General features: G+C 32.7%; 1 protein-coding gene across 5 annotated transcripts in view; it reads right to left on the reverse strand.

Moving 5' to 3' along the window:
- Positions 1-16941, reverse strand: part of LOC106457993 (bifunctional heparan sulfate N-deacetylase/N-sulfotransferase-like) — a 90013-nt gene that overhangs the window by 63846 nt on the left and 9226 nt on the right. Inside the window, exon 1 of one of the 5 annotated variants that reach the window (XM_022384298.1) lies at positions 8374-8518. The exons of 3 other annotated variants lie outside the window; for them this stretch is intronic. The gene's annotated coding sequence lies outside the window, so the exon portion shown is untranslated. Of the gene's footprint in view, positions 1-8373; positions 8519-16941 lie in introns of those variants that run through there. One more of the 5 variants, XM_022384303.1, reaches the window with a different exon arrangement.

Consider the following 16941-nt stretch of genomic DNA (forward strand, 5'->3'; position numbering starts at 1 on the left):
AGCCAACTCTTGGGCTACTCTTTTACCAACGAATAGTGGGATTGACCGTCACATTATAACGCCCCCACGGGTGAAAGGGCAAGCATGTTTGGTGGGACGGGGATTCGAACCCGCGACACTCAGATTGCGAGTCGAGCGCCCTAACCACCTGGCCATGTCGGGCAGATTTATAAATAAAATCAGACCAATTGAGTTTGATGTCATAAACAACATGTGACATCATCTGAATTTCACGAATTAAATCTACGTTTAATCAAACCAGAAAGCAATTGTCTGTGACTTTCTCTAATGTCTTTCAATTTCATTACCAAATCATTGGCCGAGAAAAAAAAAAAGAAAGATATTCAATTCGATTACAACTTAATAAGATTTGTATAATTTATTTGAAGGTCTGTAAATTCGATAACGAAACGAATTCGTTAAGACTGATTTCATTACGAACTAGAAACAAGACTTCTGTGAAGAGTAAAATTGGACATAAGATTCATTTAAGATGACACTTCTGATAAAGGAATTACCAGCCGGAAAATCTTAGAAATGAAATAAGTTTCTTTGTTTGTTATTTCGTGCAGCTAGTCAACACCGTCAACTCACGGGCTACTATTTAACGAAGATTAGTGGAGTTGGCCGCATGATTATAACGCCTCCACGGCTGAGAGGTGAATCGTCTTCGACAACGGGTTTCGATTCTAATACCCGCAGAATTCGAGTTGAGCGTCCTAACCATGCCTGATTAAAAAGATATATTATATAACCAGTTGTGCAATATTAGGAAAGTTTTTTTTCAAAAGTTATTACAGCTTTGCTGTCCTTAGCCGCTTTAACTACTGATTTCCCCAGGCCCCTTGCCAGTGTTTCACTAGATAGTCAATAACGAATGATCAGCCTGAACTGCATCTCAAGAGCGCGTGGGCTCCACCCTCGGGTCATAGATCTCCAGTATTCAGTATAGCTGTTTCTAATATTGGTCAGAGGAAAGGCCGTCATCAAGCAGAGCCTGCCGCCACAAGGGCTTTGTGTTACTCTTTGAACCGAATAATGAGATTCACTGTTATTTTCGTAATGCGACAACAAATTTAAGTGCGACATGCTGCTGACCATGCACTTTGACATGACCGGATCCAGCTGTTAGCAACAATGGAAATTCTGTTTACCCATTAATGCACGACGATCATTAGATGGGGGAAGCATAGCTATATTTAATACATTTTTTTTTGTTGTTTTTTTCCAACGACAAAGCAGATGTTGTGAGAGGGACCTTTGCTTCCTTGTGTCCCATATCTTTAGAATCTAAATAAATAATTTTTCCAATCTAAAAACAAACAAACTTAACTTAACTCTTAATAACACACAGATTCAAAATACCAAAAAATGTCTTTTATAAACATATTTTATACCCAATAGTTGTCGCCTGTATAGTATAGTGTCAGGATTTGGAGATAGTTATTGGTGAATCCCAGCTCATATACACTATTCTGGGATATTCCCCCATATAACTCGAAACGAAAATATGTCACTAAAATGAAAAAATTTTTCTTGGCCATTGTCTTTCACACCATTCATATTAATTTTAATAAATTTTGTAATAATCCATCTTAAGAGTAACATTTGACTTCAAAATCACGTAAAGTCCAGTTTCGCAAGTATCAAAAATATAAATACTTTTCTCGTGGATTATTGTGAAATCTGGCTTATTTAACTTTCGAAGATCAAAGCTGTAAATTCTTGATTCTTGGATAGTGTTTCAAGTCTTTAGTCTTAAGTCTCAAACGGTTGTGATGGATTATTTTGAACAAGGTGAGCTACGATGTATCTACTACGATTGAAAGCTAGGTTTCAATTCTCCCAATACAACTGCTTCAGCATTTTTTTTTAAAGAAACGTTTCCTCTGTAAATGTTGCTTCTGATAAATACTAGTAACTCTGTGTCGTAGTATCAGCAAGGAAATGTAAGTTGAGCCAGTGATAATTCTAGAGACAGTCATTAACAGACCATTAACGGGATAATGTGTAATAGAGTTTAAACCTCCTACGCGGGTGTCTTCATCTTCGCCATGAATATTATGGAAGTTTTATGTAATTTAAAGACTGTTAAAATGTTCTCAACCTTATTAAAAGTTAGATGAGAAACGGAATCTCTAAAGTTCAACTGTCCTAGCCCACCACGCTAAATCTTAGGGAGAATACATTTCGTTTCTTTGAAGCTAAGCACAAAGCTGAACAATGAGCTAGCTGTGTTGTATCCACCACGGTATCAAAACCTGGTTTCTAGAGTTATAAGTCCACAGATTTACTGCTGTGCCAGTAGGGGCAGTTGAAAATATAATGTGGGACTTTGGTACAGAATTTTTTCCCGATTTTTTTCTTTTCAAAATATCATCCTTTTACTAGTGTTGAGATCCATACCAGTAGTTCTTGAAAGATATTATGGATAACTATAAGGAATGAGGCAAACAAAAACGATTAATTAAAAAGATTGTGTTTTAGAACAGATGCTTGAGTTTTTTAAGGTCTTTTTTTCTATATTATTTAAATTATAGAGGCATATTTTTCAGAATCTGAAAATTTTAATCCTAGATAAGAAACAATCTCAACATGTTAAAGTTATTTGATAGGTATACAAAATCTCAGTGTTTTTTTTTCTTTTTAACGGAGTAGAGAAAGAGCAGGGGTGAGCATGGTGATGATGGTAAAAATACCATTATTTGGTCTGACAAAAGTAGCCCAAGAGCTGGCAGTGGGTGCTCTCGACTAGCTGTCTTCCCTTTACTCTTTCATTGTAAAATCAGAAATGGGGTAGCTCAGATTGCCATTCAATAGCTTTGTGAAAATACCTGAAAACAAACTATTTCCCTAAGCTGTAGATGCCTATCTTGAGTGAAATATGAACCAGCTCTGGACTCAATGTTTCATTCTCACTTTGCTTGATGACAAGAATGAATATGTCACTTCAAAACCATGTAATGAAAAAACTTTTCTCACTGTTTACAAAAACAATTGTTGTTATAAAACTTACAAGAAAAGGAATCACTTTTGGCAAAACAACAGTGGTATCTCTATTATATCTACATTTTTTGGAGAAGATGCAAATTGCTGATAAGACAGCTTCTGACTAGTGCTTCTCCCAATGTTTTATATTTCTACAAATTTCCAGACATACCTCGTAGCTCAGATTGTTTTATAGACATTCATGAAAGCAACATGAACCTCAAACAGAAAATAAAGATAGTTTTTTGATACAATAATTATCCTGTATAAGCATTAATTAAGTTTACACTAATAATTTTTGGAAAAAACAAACAATAAAACTATAAGACCATTTATTTCTCTTCCTATGTACATTTAACATTTAATTAAAAAATAAAAACACTAATTAATCATAATACAGTTTTCAACACATTTAGCCATACAATAAGCATGTTGAATTTGGGGAACAAAACTTTTGAAAATATTATCAATTTTCAATGATAAAGTGTTATATGTTTAGTCTTTATTTAATTGGTATACAATATGAACTTCACTAGCTCTTTCCTAGCTGTTTCAATGCTAATTCTACATCAGATACATTTGATCCTACAACCTTTTCTTTTTGGTATGTGAAAGCTCAGTTTATATTAACATTTTCAAGCTTAATTAGAAAAACACATAAAGAACTTGCCCAACAAACTCTAAATTTTCTTACTGTGTATGTATTATCTAAATATACTATGAAAGTATAACTCTAAATACAAATATCAAAGCATTACATTGAAGTGATCTAAATTCAAAATCCAAGTAGTTATTGCATGTCATAACTGATTCTTAAAATGAGATCAAAACCTTCAATGAAATGTTAAACTTTTAGATTTATATGCAGGTTCAAGGATGTAGGCTAAATATACTATGTGATAACACTAATTAATCAGACTGTAGCAAAACTGAAAACAAAAAGAGGAAGGATAGAATAAAACAATTACTGAAGGGTTATTTCAGGCAACAGATCATGTGTTGCCCTCATTACCTGTTAATAAGTGTTCAATGTTAACATTACTTATGAACAAATCAGAAGCACTATAAAGAAGACGGATTCCACATGGTGAGCTGGTTATGTGTAAAGTAGACCATAAAAGCCTCTACTAAAATCGTTCTTGAAAACTAAGAAGGATGAATGCGACAAAGTAATTCATGTGAAAAAAAACTGACCTTATTTGTGATTCTGAAAAGATATTTGAAGTGGTATATTAAGTTTCTAAGATTTTCAAAACTAAAGAAACAGACCTCATGAAAGCCAAATACCATCTTCAAAATGATACAGAGAAACTTAAAACTGACACCAGTTCAATGAAACCAAAAATAAGCTGTAACTCTTGTCAAAAACAACTAGTGAAGGCCACAGAAATAACTCATACCAATACTGAAACGAACTATCAATCATCATCATTCAGCATGCAGCTAGTCTCTTTCAGTGTCAGATCAGGACATTTCAATCATGGATCTTGCTATTTATTGATATTCACATATCGTATCAAGTATTGCCAATGTGTCTATTGCTTTATCGCTATTTCTCATGCTGCCAATGACTGCTGCTAATGCAGAGATATCCTGCATCAAAGTGAAAAAGATCAAGAATTACAAAAGAATTCCACTGAGACAAGAAAGACTGAAAGTATTTGAGTTGGTCTGTATTGAAGCTGCATATATCATAAAAATGAATATTAATACAGTGTTTAAGGACTAGGCACTGCCAAAAATGTGTAAGAATAGCTTTAACTAGGAATAACTCATTGAGTCTTCTAAAAATTTCTGTATGATGACGTTAACACAAATGAACAATAAAAAGTCCAAAGTTTTGTAGCTACATCATTAAAAATGTAAGTTGGAAACAGGTGTGCATATTACAGTTTGAGAAAAAGGCAATATCTTTGATTTCTTCACTCAAACTTTCATGACATGCTTTTAACCCGAAGATCACTCATCTGAAGTACAAATATACTTGAAATAAATGTCTATAATGTGATTGATCTCAAACTAATGACAAAGGTGAATGATAGACGATTATTATTTTCACGTAGAGTTAGGTAAATAATGGCATTTATTAAATGATTAATTGTCAGGCTTATTAAATGATTACATTAAACTATTTAATTATTCACAAGAGACTTGGAATAATCAAAAATAGTAGTAATTAGAAGTACTAATTTTAATTAGCTGATTACTTTCACGAGTCGTGACTTAATCGATTAAGTTGAGCAACCTCAAATTAATTGAAAATAATTAGAAGAAATAATAACAATATTTCAATTCCTTGAATAGTTGGAATAACTGAAAACAGTAATTTTAATCAGTTCATTATTTGTGTGTTTGTGATTAATTTAATTTTAATCTCAATTAATCAAAGCTCATAGGTAATAAATTATATTGATTAATCACCCAGCTCTACAAATAAGCATGTTATATTATAAACACAATGCTCCATGATATCAATCACCAACTACCCAGGTTATTTACTTAGTAAAGAAAAATACAGTTTCATCTTTGGATTGTTTCACTTTTAAATTATTAGGAAACTTCCCATCAAGAATTAGCAATGTACTTGTTCACTAATTGTCATGAGCTCTGTAAAAAATGTGTTGAAAATATTAGACCACACAATGTTTAGGTTAAACCATGATCTATAACATGCTCCCAAATTGTGGTACACAGATCACCAGAAGTCCAAGAGCTCTCTTCAGGTGATCTGTAGGATCATTTCATAATTATGGAAAGGAAGAGTTTATTGATCATGAAGTAACTTTGACAGTTGAGGTCTTAAAAAATTCAGCTATGTAGGAAGAATATGCTGAAATTGGGTAGAAAAGTGAAAAACTACTTAATACAGCTTTTCAGTAAATGTATTCTTTACTGGGGAGATTTCAAGCATTATAAAATAATGACCTGCCTGCTGGTTTTGCAACTAAAGACGAACACTGTTGGAGCTTTCTTTGAAAGAACACTAAAGTTGGAGCTTAAAAGAAAATCAATATTAGAGTCTTGGGTCCAGATAACTATAGAGTACCCAGAACTTGTAGACAAAGCATTTCATTTTTTGATGCCATTTGCTACTACATACTTGTGAGAGATACAGTTCTTAATTAATATTATAGTAATTTTTATGCATTTAATTTCTTTTGTTAAACTATAATATTAAAATGTTGTCCACCAACAAAAAAGTTTGGGAACTACTGGTCTTTGAAGTTAAACGAATGTTCCATAAATAGTCATGAATCAAAGAGTTTGAAAGCTAATATTAATAGTGACAAGTTTTCCATTACTACATCTGGAAAAACCTACTTTAGATAAATGGGCTAGTCTCAGTTTACACAGTAGGCAGTTTAACTGTGAATTACTTAGGATATTACAGATGGCTGGGTGTTTTCATGTGGTATTATATTAAGAGTTGACTTAAGTATGGTTGTAACTCAGTATTACACTATACTATTATATATTGTATGATATTTAAGAGGTTATTGGTGTCTCTGTATTCACTATAATATTCAAATATTATAATCTTTACTTTGATTAAAAGGGTTTTTATTTTGTGTTGTAGTGATATATATATATTATTATTATTACTACTTAGCTGTCAACATGCTTCTAATTCAAAAGGTAAAACCTACTGCCATGTTAAAAGTTAGTTAAATAATAGTTAATATACAATCATCTAGTGAAAGTTTTTCTATAAAGAGGAATGTTTTTGCACTCGGCAACTAGACAAAGAATGATCTCTTTAATCACTATTAACAAATTATATTTTTAGGATATTGTAAAGCCTTCTTGTATGTAGAAGCATGAAATACTGAAAGATTTGCATTTCCACACTACAAATAAGTTAACAGCTTTCTGTGGCTTTGAGTCTGAGACCACAAGAGAAAAGTTCTCTCTCATTTCTCACCAGAATCTGAGACCACAAGAGAAAAGTTCTCTCTCATTTCTCACCAGAATCTGAGACCACAAGAGAAAGGTTCTCTCTCATTTCCCACCAGAATCTGAGATCACAAGAAAAAGGTTGTCTCTCATTTCCCACCAGAATCTGAGACCACAAGAGAAAGGTTCTCTCTCATTTCCCATCAGAATCTGAGACCACAAGAGAAAGGTTCTCTCTCATTTCCCACCAGAATCTGAGACCACAAGAGAAAAGTTCTCTCTCATTTCTCACCAGAATCTGAGACCACAAGAGAAAGGTTCTCTCTCATTTCTCATCAGAATCTGAGACCACAAGAGAAAGGTTCTCTCTCATTTCCCACCAGAATCTGAGATCACAAGAAAAAGGTTGTCTCTCATTTCTCATCAGCTTTATCACAATTTCATTTTGCTTTTAGCATTTTGGAGAAAGCCACAAAGTAATTTGAGGGAACAAAATAGTATTGTCTTATTCTCTCAACTTCATTTTAATTCTTAGCTATGCTTAATGTGTTGTTTTATTTGAAGGGTAACTGTTTGTAAGAAGAAAGCTTCCTAAAGTTAATTTGTTTTTGATAGACATTTTAGCTCATGAAGCTAAACCATATCCTGATATGACTAAAGCTAAGTTAGATAAGTTCTGTAGACTATGGTCTTTTGTCCTGTCAGTAAAGTGTGACAATAAAGAAAGAAACTTTGGTTGCTTCTCTCAGATTTTACAGACTTTTACCAAACTCTAACATCAACAAAGCAGAAAAACAATGATAATATTATAAAATTACTCAAAGTAAGATACACAGTTTTTATATTTAAGTGATTCCAGAAAATGTTAATTGCTAGGTCCTTAAATCTGGTTTATAAATTCCTAGTATTACTTGGAAATGCCACAGTAACTAAATCACTACCTACTTCAAAAGGCCTCCAGTAAGCAAAGTATGGGCATACTATTACATACAATAAACACACAACAGAAGTTTGTTTTACATTAAACCTTTCCACAACTGAATATTTAGCACAACACAATAATGCTAAGAAAAAATTAATATATGGATAAAAGACAAAACAAAAACACATTATTGAATGATGCAATTAGAAGAGCAAAAACATATGAAATAAATTAAGGTTCAACAGGCACCTTACTATATTTTTTTAACCAACCAATTGAACTGAATTGTTTGCACAAACAAGACAATATAACATACACCTATTAGAAATAGTATACAGAAAGATAATATACTTTATTACTACTACCAGTATACCTTAAGACTTGAGAATATGGCATCAAGCCTTTTATAAATGTATTCTAATTTCTAGTATTCTAGCCTCCCCCATTCTAAAGATCTGTATTAAACAAACCAACATAACAGATTTTTTTTATTAATTCACACTTGAATGAAAACCAACAACTACCTAGTTTGACAAAAAATAATAATGCTCTAAGTATTAACTTGTCACCTTGGAATCCTCGTAAGTGTGATGCTAAGTTTCCACTATTTGCTTTGAACACAGCTCGTCGTGTAGACTAAAGCGTCTCAACACGTTGAATCTTATCTTGCACAGAGAAACAACAAGCGTAAAGTTAAGGGATAAGTTCATGAAGAAGCACTGTTCAAGAACACGACATGGTACAGACTAGTATACTCAAGTCATCGAACGTGCGTAAATTCTCCTCTCACAAGCGTGGAGCCTACGCGAGAGGACACGAGCATGACAGCCAATCGACATACGAGAGGGCTACAACACTAGTGGGATGCCAGTTGGAATTACTTGTCTGGCTCCAGGATGACTGAAACACGCACCTCCCAACCAATTAGCGTTTCCAGATTTATCGAAAGAACTGTTTTAAAGTACAGGTAATGTACTAGTCAATATATGCTGTTATACTAATATATTTCTCAAAATAACTCAATTCACGGAATCATTTACTATAACAAGCCATTTTCTACTTTCAATCTCACCGAAAGCTAACCAGAACCTGTAATGTTAAACTTTTTTTTTCCTGTTTTGGTGAGTGCGTAAAATTGTTTTAATAGGCACTACACTAATTTTATAACAATTACAGCGTCAAAATCAATTTTGTAAATGATAGCTAAAGGTTCTATAGAAGATTTTACTTGCGTTACTTCACCATTTAGTACTTATAAATTATACGTATTGTGATATTAAACAAAATTGTACTTGCAATTAGTAACAAAACTATTTCAATAATAGAAAAAACATGTTTATACTTAAGTATCATTATTGCAACACTAAGTAAGCCCTGCAGTTAAAGCACAGTTTAACCTCCCAGTGGCACAGCGGTATGTCTGCGGACTTACAACGCTAGAAACCGAGTTTCGATACCCGTGGTGAGCAGAGCACAGATAGCCCATTGTGCAGCTTTGTTCTTAACTACAAACAAACAAACAAACAAATTTCCCCTATAGTTATTACTTAAATATTTTACTTAAAATATTCCATTGTGCTATTTTCCGTCATAAAAAAAAAAAGAAAGACGACAGGTAATATTTCCATACGCCTTCCGACTAAAATTATTAGTATTTTACTACTTCAAAATAAAGTCACAGTAGTCGACATACGTACAGAGAAATAATAAACTAAAGAAAGTAGTGGAAACATCAAGTTTACCTGAAATGCCACCTGTTTAGAATAATCTTTTACCGATTATGCCCAGTGGTTTGTGTAAACACAGATAAGATAGACGAAGACATCGAGCTTCTTAGTTATTTTCATGACACATTTTTTATGTTACTGTTTCTTTGTTTGTTTGAAGTTAAGCACAAAGCTACACAAAGGGCTATCTGTGCTCTGCCCACCACGGGTATCGAAACCCGGTTTCTAGCGTTGTAAGTCCGCAGACATACCGCTGTGCCACTGGGGAGGCTTATGTTACTGAAAGCCAGAAAATTATGCTCGTGATATTCTGAATTCCCAATTAACTCGGGGCACTACTTTCATTCCAAATATATTACCCTGATTTTGCAGGCAAAATTCCACATTTTCGAAATTTACATACACATACAAGTACGACACATGTTTTTAAACTTTTCCTCATAATGTTATCAAACTAACGCCATTTTAACATGCAATTTGGTTTTGAAAGATAATAAAATTTCAGAACATATATATTTTAGAATATAGAAAAAGATTTTCAAATAGTCATTGCAATTCGATCGATGGTAGGCAAATGTTGCAAATTTATTTATAAACGAATATTTAACTTAACATTAATTAAAATCAGAATAGATTTAATGATTGGCCAAAATTATGTTAAAATACACACACTAATGGCAAATGTTGCAAATTTATTTATAAAAGAACATTTAACTTAACATTAATTAAAATCAGAATAGATGTAATGATTGGCCAAAATTATGTTAAAATACACTAATGATGGATAAAATTAAACAGTGTGGGGTTTATGTGCACGTGCAGGTCTGAGACTGAATAAAGATACGGCAAAAAATCCACAATTTTCCAAAACCATTCAAGATTTGTGGCCACCCTGAACTAGAGAACGTATAAAATAGTCATGCGGGAAGTATTCTGTATCTAGCTGACTAACCATTGCTTATTGTGATCGAATATATTGCTGATTTAAACTTGTCATGTTGTAGTTCATGAGCCAAATTATTCTCATATAATTCACAAAATATTTTAAAATGTTCAAAATTAACACTTTACGTGTGGTTACACTGTCAAGAAAATATCGAACTTATAATTGTGATTTGTGTTTTCCTACTATTCAACAATAAAAAAATTAAATAATCAATTAACAGAAACGTTTTCGGCAGGCTCGGCGTTTAAGATAAGCAACATAAGCGGCTGTCTAGAGCACCAAAATTTCTGGGGTTCTAGTGTAAGTAGGGACACAGCCTTAATATCTGCCACGAGCGCCAGTTAAGCTACCGTCGGTCCTGGTTTGTGGACAACACATCAGTGCTATAATGCAAAGCTTCCGCATCCATTTTTTATGAAAACATGAACACAAATAAGCGGCGGGAAGTATGCCCACTCCGCAGTTGGGGTGGGGGGGTGGGGGTGGGGGGAGTCTGAGAAATTTTAGAATTGCCGACAAGGGAAATAAATGTTTGGTAACGGTCAAAATCTCAGATGTGTTAATATGACCTACATGATTTAATTCAATACTCCAGTAAAAATAATAGTATTTGAAATCATTATTTGCTCAAGTATTACCATACAAAAACTGCTTTCAAATGTATTTCGGGCCACCACAGGTCAACGTGTAATTTCAATAAAGGCACTAACTGTTTGACTTTTGTTTAAGGAATGTGGGAAAAAGCGTATCTAAATACACTGACCGGTATTTTACGACACCACAATGGTTTGTTTTATTTAGAGCATGGTACACGTGATGCCAACTCTGATCAGACTTCTATAACGCACCTACGATCCCAAAGCGCATATGTAAACCACGGAACCCCCTGCCCACAGTACGTCATGTTAATCACTAAGCAACGCCCTGCCCACCCACATGAAGGGACAGATTAAATCAACAGCCTGTTGTTGCAGTAGTATTTAAAAACTGTAGGCGTTGTTATCAAAATACCTTAATATTAACTGAAATATGGTGTTTAATACATATATCAGGAAACAATTTCAATCAACCTTGCATTGCGGGGGTGGAGGTTAAAAAAGAATAAGTAACGTGGATATTATATATAAATATATAGGTAGAATAAATTCTTTGAGAAAAGTTCAGTGGTCTTTTTCGTATTATGTTATTCATTCCATATGCTTACGTCTCGTGCATTTAATTAAAATGAGCAGTTTAAATGAAGCAACATCCTAATGGGTTTAAGATATGTGCAAAAACTTCAAAAACTTACATAAGTACTTAAAGAATTTCGATAACCCAAGGGATAAGATCGAATAAAGGTATTGAAATTCCACTGATTTACAAATATATATATAAGAAAATAAAGTTAATACAAATATTGCACTGTAATTTATGATTTCACAATTTTCATGAGATGTAATAAACCAAGTTCCTAAATATAGACACACTTCCGCGCCATCTTTGGATTAAATCTAGAATCATAAAATCGTAATACTTCATGAATGTGAAAATATATTATAAATTACTAAATATAAATCACGAATCATATCAAGTTATCACAAACGTTTTAAACAGACCAACAAAAGTAACCAATATCGGATTATATGAAACTAAACAATGTAACATACATGAGAACACAACTGTCAGAAGCCACCTAAGTACATCATAGGAGCCTAAAGTACCGGTTTGTTCATCTTTTTATCTGATAAATTACATGAGGAAAATACTGTTTCAAGCCCATACATGATGTTAACTTAGCTCAACTATCCTAACTTTATTACAAAGAGTTAGAAGGACAATTATTTATTAATAACGTGAAGAAAGACAAACAAGATAATTCACTTTAATTTGAATTTTATTTATAACTAATGATACTTTCATAGATTTGTAGTTACTGTATACACAATTACTGCTAAAATAAGATGGGCCATTTTCTTCTTAATAAAACAAATGTATATACAAGAAATGTAGTATCACTTATTAGTTAAATATTTTAAAATATGTTATGTTGCAGAAATGTTGTCCTGCACATACAATACAGATAAAAATTCATGATCAGAATTATTATTTACATGTTATGTAAGTATCACTTTACTGCTTTCTGCTCTTGATGTGAATTGATATCAAATCAACCTAGAATCCAAGTCATTGCCAGTTAAACAATTGAATAAATATGTTATCATTTATGATTTAACTTCAATGTTTCATTGACCTGTTTAAGCTTAGTTTTACACATATACATTATATACAAACCTATGAAATACATCAGTTATATGGGGATTATGGGAGGAAAAATATATGCACAAATTATCATTTGGTTCTACTTCACTTAAAATAAATTATTTTCTTTTTTCCACAAAGGGAATGCTAAATTAGCTTTCTATAAACTTATCACTTATCAAGTCTTAAAATCCATCACAGCTGAGAACCAATTCACACTGACATGTAAAGAAAGACAAGAAACAGGCAAATTAACAAATGCTGTAAAGATTAACAGCTTTCTAAGAACATTCAGTAATGAAAAACAAACACAAATTCACAAAATATGAAGATGATTATCCCAACTAGTTTTGACGTGCCATGTTTGTCATTTTCAAGGGTATACTGTGTCTTGAAACTAGTCGAGGTAATCATCTTCATATCTTGTAAATTTGTGTTTGTTCTTTATTACTTAACTTGTGCTTATAAAGCTGTTAATCTTTACAACTGTAGATAGCACAAAGTACTACTTAACTTGAGCAAATGAACTATGCTTCAATTTTTCATAGTATTTTAGAAATGTCATTAATGTAGCATTTTCATAACTTTGTCTTTGACTAAGCCTAATCAAACAAGCAACAACACAAAAAAAACAACAAAATCTGACTACATTGAAACTTTCCAACTCTTTTTAAACATTTCAGCCCAATCATATGTAAAGAAACTGATAAGTACAACCACAATAATATGAATCTACTCCATACTGAACATGGGAAAAAATTTTATTACTATTTCTATGGTCATTGTTATCAAGTGAAAACATGCATAAGCTTTAATCTGAGAAAATTATTTTTATTATGGCCTAGCCAATATCATTTTTGGAAAAGAGAAGATTTCATACACATAAAAATGATAATATAAGATTTAAAAAAAAGTCTCAAATATTATTTTGGAAAAAATAAGTTATAAGAGCATTACTGATATTCTAATTTATAGAGATACAACAGAACTATCAGTGGTCAAGTTATAAAATAATGTAAGCTTAAAAAGACAAATAATTAATTCAAAACATACCACCTGATATCAGTTTACTCGTATACATACTATGAAGCTTTAACAAATTAAGGAAAACAAAAATAAAATAAACTGTACAGGATATGTTTAATACACACAACATTTTACAAATAAATTCTATAGAATAGAAAAGTCCAAAATATCAGTAACTTGTGTTATAATCAAGATTTCCCTAACACAAAGTTTTATTATGTCAATAACATAAAAAAAAGACTAACATATACTGATAGAAAAAAAAGAAGCTGGAACATACAATACTTTAGCTTGTATTATAGATGAAGGTCTGCTTGTTCAGGTATACAAGTAGCTATTATTGACTTGAAGCATTTCCACATTCTGCCAATGACATTTTTAGACACCTGTAGTGAACTTGCAACAACCTGCTGTAATTGGCCAACTTTCATTCGTGCAATGAGTATTCAAATGTCTTCTTTGAAGTCTAACCATGGTTAAAAAACTGGAGCTCCTTAAATTATGTTACTCCTTTGTAAGTGACAATTGAGACAAGACTGTGTGAGAAAACTATAAATTGCATAAGCTTAATGACCAACCATTTTCAAATCACATCTGATCACAAAAAGCCTGATCTGCATAACAATGAGCTGAGATAGTTTGTTTGTTTGTTCTGAATTTCACGTAAAGCTACACGAGGGCTATCTGCACTAGCCGTCCCTAATTTAACAGTGTAAGACTAGAGGGAAGGCAGCTAATCATCAGCATCCACTGCCAACTTTTGGGCTACTCTTTTACCAATGAATAGTGGGATTGACTGTCACATTATCATGCTCCCACGGCTGAAAGGGCGAGCATGTTTGGTGGGATGGAGATTCGAACCCAAGACCCGCAGATTGTGAGTCGAGCTCCCTAACCACCTGGCCCGAGCTGAGATAGATGACTGACATTATATTTTGTAATAGTGCTTTTGCCGTATCATAACTGTAGTATCACAACTTTCAATTGTTTTACGTAATGTATCTTCAACTAATGTTTTGTGTTTTTTAAGTAATGAAAAGGAGTTACCTGTGTACATTGTTAGTGGTTGTAAAGGACGAATCTTAGATTTCACTGAAATGAAGGAAAGTAATAATTTGGAACAAATTCAAGAGCATAAAGATAAGATATAACCAAAAATTTCAATAAAGCTGATGGAGGCTTCAAAACAAACTTTTAATTAAGGGTTTCAGATAGTTGGGAAATTTTCAATAATTAAAATACTTCCAAATGCTTCTTACCCATAATGATAATAAAAGAAAAAATATTTAAGATTTTGGAAACTACAGTTACATAAATACAAGTTATTATTTTGTTGTTTTTACAGAGTAGGAATCTATTACTATGAATCACTTACAAGTAGCATCAATATCAAGCAATCAATTACATAAAACTTACCAGTCACCATAGATAAGCATATTACGTGCACACTACTACTCTATAGTATGGAAAAACTTAAGACTTTTATAAATAGCTTATACTGCATTCACTAGATGGTATCAAAATTCAGTCCATCAGTAGTGGACAGCTGAGATCGTTCTAGATCATTTTGGTAATCAAAACTAGACTTAAAGGAATTGTCTAGCACATTCCAAAATTTCTTTGTGCTGTTTTGCCTCTAGTTATAAAAGAAGTGGAGTCAGTACTGCAGTTTAAGAGTTCAATGACATAAATCAAAGTAGGGTTATAAAGCATTTTCTACCAATCAAGTAACCACAAATTGGAGACTTCCACTGTATTACAAAAAAAAGTGAAAAAATGTATGCCCTCAGTGCCATTGTAACAAGAAAAAGAGTGCTTACTATATATGCCCTACACGTATGCGTCTGATAAAAAACCTTTTGAAGATTCTAATTTGTCAGGGTTTCTTACTGTCTCATCATTACATAGTAAGACTGCATTATTAATTCCTGATTATTGCAACTTAATGAAGATTTATGGTCTTTATGATAGCAGAGCACAAAAATGACATGCTTTGGAGTTGCTAGGAAGAACAATATGTGTAGCAGTGGCATCAGCGAAGGTAACCAAAAGCCTATACTGATTAGCTTCCTTCCAGTACATATGCTCGGTATCAATTGTCAATCTCTATAGTAAACACAGTATTCAAAATAATTGGTTTTAATGTAGAGAAGAAAGTGCCAAAAGCATGCAAACTTGGAATATAGTGTGATACAGCAATCTACAGAATAAACTAGTTGTAATATTTGTAATTATTATACTAGCACCAGTTGTGTATCAGCACAACTATAGATAAACATGACTGAAAAAATATCCAAATCATGGAAGAAAATGGTGTTAGAAGGTTCTTTGGGGGATGGAACAGACAATGCCACCAAGAATGCATGGTAGTTATTTTAGGAGAAATATTCTGGGTACAATCTACAGTTTTATCCTTCATATCTCAAAGATGAAGACATGCTTTGCAATAAAGACACAATGTAAAAATACTGTAAACGTGTGCTGGATACTCATCTTCTCAATATGCTGTTCACTGACATCCTGAAGAAAAAAGAACCTAGAGTCTCTTTGAAACTGTCAGTAAAAACACAATGGAGCTTCATGGTGCTTTGCATTGCAATTCTGTTCCAAATGAGAATTACCCTCTAGGCTTTAGCAATCTCCAAAAATACCATGCATACCTAGGAGAGTGGTCAAATTTTGGATCCTAGACAACAATATCAACTGAACAAGGTTTGAGAAAACAGTCAGGCTTTTGGAGCTTTTTTCTAAATTGATAACTGTAATGGAATTAGATATATCAAGAAAGAATCATATCCACATTTTCAATGGCAATGAAAAACACTTAGAAAATAAGTTATCTACTTCTTCTACAAGGAAAAGTAAAACTTTGACTCCTTAATGAACTTGTAGTGGGCACAAGTATTCTGGATCCTACATGCACGTGAAAAAGTCAATGTAGTATCCAACTTACGGAAAGTAAAAAAATAAATAAAAGTATGATATTACAGGAAAGAAGCACCATCTGACATGATTTTGTAGTAGTTTACTAGTTGTTAAAAAATGTTTTACTAGCAAGTGTTTTACCAACTGAGCTAGAGGGTAACCCACTAACAATTTCTAGTAATACAATTTTTAACTATTCAAACTATTACACTTCGGTACAAAAACAATGAATCTAAAGGCCAAACAGTTAGTTTGGGAATGATGACTCAAAC

Source organism: Limulus polyphemus, unplaced genomic scaffold (assembly GCF_000517525.1).
Source record: "Limulus polyphemus unplaced genomic scaffold, Limulus_polyphemus-2.1.2 Scaffold20, whole genome shotgun sequence".
NCBI lineage: Eukaryota > Metazoa > Arthropoda > Merostomata > Xiphosura > Limulidae > Limulus > Limulus polyphemus.